The following is a 4,756-nucleotide window of genomic DNA, read 5'->3' as shown; positions in this document are numbered from 1 at the left end:
GGTGAGAGCAACAAACTTCTGAATATTCGTATCTTTTGCTTAGATATTCCATTGTTTGAAATTTATACTTTTTCTAATTAAAAACAAATATGTAAGGATAAATACATATGGGCTTTAACATCTGTGACATGTTTTTTAATAGCAAAAAAAAAATACATGGTAACAATGCCATGCTTGGTGGATATAAAAATATATGGAAAGTAGTATATGAGTAAAGAAGTAGAACATCTTCTAAGATATCTCATTAATAAAAATACTTGATTTCAGAATGAGATGTATAATGCAATTACAATTGTTTTTAAAATTCAATTATGTGTACTTCGTGTCTGCATAGAAAACTTAGAAAGAATACACTAAAAGTCTTTTGACAGTGGTTATCTCTGGGTAGTATTGATTGAGGTCCAGAAATTTTCACTTTTCACTCTTTTGTTCTATAGTATATGCTATTTTTATATAGTATAATTATAGTTAATAATGATAAGAAAAAAACATGGCATATTCACTGCCATTAAAGTCAGAGCTGATTAATTTTTCTTAATTAGCATGCTGAATGTGATATTGTCTTTTGAGACTGAAAAATTATAAATGCCATCTTTTATGCCAAGGGAATAAACATTTTCACTTTCAGAATAATGACCTGCTTTGTTCAGTCATATTTTATTACTGTTAGGTCGGGTTTCACTAAAGCCTCCTGTGTAAACTGGATATTATGTAGAATAATAAACATTTTATTGCATTTAATTATTTTAGCAATTGAAAGCTGACAAACGATTTCCATTTTTGCTCTTTAGTTGTTTTTCCTTTTTCAAGTCATACTCTTTATTCATCAGAGTTAATTCTTAAGATTTAAAAAAGAAAAAAGAAACTAAAACACTTATATTCTAGAGAAAATCATGATGTCCAGAAAAAGTGATATTCCAAGCATCAAAAACAAAGAGAGGCAGAGGTATTGAATAATAGTTAATTCTACAGAAAATAAATTCATATATCAGTTTTAATAGTGTGGAATGACTAAATATGTAAATCCTTAAATTTTAATTAACTTTTATAATTAGTTATTATTTGTTACATCAATTAAAACATTAAACTCACATAATAGAGGATATACAAAATATAGAGTAATTTTAGAATTGTAACCATGGTTACTATTTTTTCACCACCACTAATTTCAAAACAAAATATGTATATACTAAAATAGTAACTTATTGTATGTAAATATATTTTATAATTACTTTGATTTCCAAAGAACCTTTTATAGACAGTATGTTACATTCATAAAAATAATGAATAATACAGTTCTATACACTAGGAAATCCTATACACACACAAATTAATTGGTTAAATTGTCCAATTTTTCACATATGTCCAAAATAAAAAACTACAAATAAACTAGTGACTGTTTTCCCAAATCGAGATTTAGGTGTTTAATAACTTTTAATCCTACCAGTAAACATTTTTTAAGATTGTTTTACACATGAAATGTAGGGATTGCAGATAAAGGATATAGTAGAGTGATTGGATTCAATTGCTGAATTAAAGCTTTCTGATTCACGTAATTTGTTTTTTCTTCTTATCATCATTTTTCGAGTTGCCTTCACTCCGGCTTCTTATTGTGAGGTGTGATTTGACCTCTACAATTTGAAAATTCCCCACACAGGCTCACAAAATAACTCTCTATGTTAGATGTGATTTTTTTTGACTGGTCTCTTGGGGAAACCCTTAATAAGTAGTAAAAATATGAACAATTGTTTATTTGTTATTTTTGAGGTAATTATTAAGACAACAGAAACACGTCTTTTTTACAGAAGTATCTCATCCTTTAGCAAGGGCCTCGGATCCATGAATGGTCTTGATCACATCATAAACTCTGAAAAAACATGCAAGTTGATGTGTGTGTGTGTGTGTTTGTGGGAGTCCTAACCATGTATTGGCTTCACAAGATAGTGGGGAAAACTCCCTCCACAAAAGAGCTAGTAACTGGTTAAACAATTACAGATTACTCGTTATTTTTTTTAATCTACTGAAAGCTGAAACACTGGTTGCTACGATCCTTCTATAAAGAAAACAACTTCTACAGTATTCATCTACATCAGATATTTTTTTTCAGAATAATATTTAATTCAGTATTTAATTGCTTAGATGATCTTTGTTGATGAAACAGTTATAAAACATGGCTAATTCTTAAGCTTTTAAAAGAGAGTTAGGAGAAGACATTTTAGATCATTTGACGTCCAATTAACAGGACAAGAAGGGATCTAAGATGAGAAATAGCTGCAACCAAACAGTTGCTTTTTATTCTTCAATTTCATTTTACTATCTAAAAATATTGATTAGAAAATAATAAAGTTATGCCCAGGGATTGTTTTTCCTCTTGTGTTAAGATGGCTGCACTAACAGAGAAGCTTCTATTAAATATAGGTATATACCTCTTTCTAGACTGCACAGTTTCCTAAGGGGCATGAAAATAAACATGCTTAAGAGACTTTACAAGAACATTGTATTACTTCAAAGTGATATGCTGTAATTTGACCCCTCCTGCTAATTATTTTTCCTGTAAAAGACATCAGATCTTTTCTATTGTGTGACTTATATTTATATATTGAGTTTTTAATCTGTAATTGTGACTGTGTCCAAAGCACAAATACAATAAATAGTATAAACAGTTTTTAAATGGAAAAGCAACCAATTTTAATTAAATGTAGCTTTTGCAGTGCACTGAGAGCTATATACCACATATGCCAGGAATACAACTAGATATTTGATTAAACAACAGTGCAGAATCCTACCACAAACAACAGTGAAGTACAGATTTGTGACTTACAGGACATGCAAAATGTGTGTTAATTTCCACATGTATTGAGAAAGAAATGTGAATATCATTTCATTGACTAAATTAACCGAATTGTGATTATTTACATGAAATTGATCTTTTGAGATTTTTTGTTTGAAAATCCTTTGTAACCTACTATATAAGCATGAAAAGAAGATGCTTTCTCCATTTATTAGGAACAGGATCTATTTACCTATTCATATCTATATCGGTCAATCATCTATCTGTTGATTTATTTATGCATATATATAATCAATCTTTTCAATTTTTTCTATTCAACGCTTGTATTGCCTCAGCAATAATCTAAAACCTTATCTGATAATCATTTTATTTATTTTTTATTCAATTCTTCTATTTATTAATTTTAACTGCTTTATCAGTCTCTCAGACAGATATGTGAAAATCTCTCAGTGTAATTGTGAATTTAACAATTTGTCCTTTTAATTATTTGCATTATTTAAAAATATTTCAGTTAGTGATTTTAACAGTCTTAGAGAGTCTTAGAGTCCTTTTAGAGTATTGTGCTTTTTTCCATTATAAACTTTACTTTTTATTGCTATATTTATGCAAAGGAGGGATTAACAAAATCAGAAAGGGCACATTACTTCCAAGGAACTTACAATTTACTGGGGTAAACAGACAATAAAAAAATAAAACTGATTAGTTTGTAATATAGAGGGTGATGTTTCATATGAGGAAAAATAAAGTTGAGTAAGGAGACAGCAGTGATGGCAAGCTTCTTTGAGGAGTGGACCTTAGAGTTGAATCCTGAGAGTGCTTAATAGATCAAACTAATCATGCAACTAGGCCAAGAGTGTGTCAGGAAGTAACTGCAAAGGGCTAAACTGGGAAGCCTGCAGGGAAAGTTCAAGTAATGGGAAGAAGGCTACCTGTAAACAGAAGTGAACACTTGCAAGAGTGGAATAAAAAGGAGCTAGAGAAGAAGCAAGAGATGCAAGGGATTAAATTTGTGTTTTCTTCAATTTGGTACTGAAAGCTACTAGAGCCTGTTATTAAGTCTGTTCTAGCAGCTTTCTGTTAGTATTTAGTTGATGTATTTTCTTGCATCCTTTATTCTGATATAGTCTGAATGAGTTTGCTTTATATATCTTTTCTAAAGAGTAGAATTCTGTTATTGTTGTTTTTATCTAAACTGTGATTGTCTCGTTTTTGTTTTTGTTTTAATAAGGATACAGAATAAAATAGTGAACAACAAGATGTTCTGTGGATTCACTTGTGTGATCTTGGGCAAATTTATTTAAATTGCATAGTCTGTAGTTTTCAATTTTGCTAATAAGAATAATTATGGTACTTACATGATGGGTTTGCTTGGAGAAATGAAATATTGAAAACATATAAATCCTTTAGAATAGTGACTAGTTTGTAAAAACTACTCAGTAGATGTTAGCTTTTATTATTAACTGGAATTATTTATTCCATTTACATTCATTGCAATTACTGATTATTTTACACAGACATATATATATATATATCAACATATATAATGATTTGTAATATCTTATTTTGAGTTTTCTTTTCCTTTGCTTATATTTATCTTGAATTGATAGATTTATTTTATCTCTTTAATTTCTCTCGGATAGATTTATTTTATCTCTTTTATTTCTCTCTACTCATTTAGAAGCTCTATATTGCATTCTGTTCCATTAGTACATTCTTTGGGAGATGTCTATTCAGTTCCTTTGCCCATGTTTTAATTTGTTTATTTGTTTTCTTGTTATTGAGTTGTCTGAGTACCTTATATATTTTGGATATTAACCTCTTATTAGATGTATGGTTTGTAAATATTTTCTCAAATCTGTTCATCTCTTCAATCTGTTGACTGTTTCCTTTGCTGTGCAGAAGATTTTTAGTTCGGTGTAATCTCATTCATCTAGTTTTGCTTTTGTTACCTATGCTCTTGGGATC

This window comes from Galeopterus variegatus, unplaced genomic scaffold, assembly GCF_000696425.1.
Source record: "Galeopterus variegatus unplaced genomic scaffold, G_variegatus-3.0.2 Scaffold2391, whole genome shotgun sequence".
NCBI classification, from domain to species: Eukaryota; Metazoa; Chordata; class Mammalia; order Dermoptera; family Cynocephalidae; genus Galeopterus; species Galeopterus variegatus.
This window is presented reverse-complemented; position numbering follows the sequence as displayed.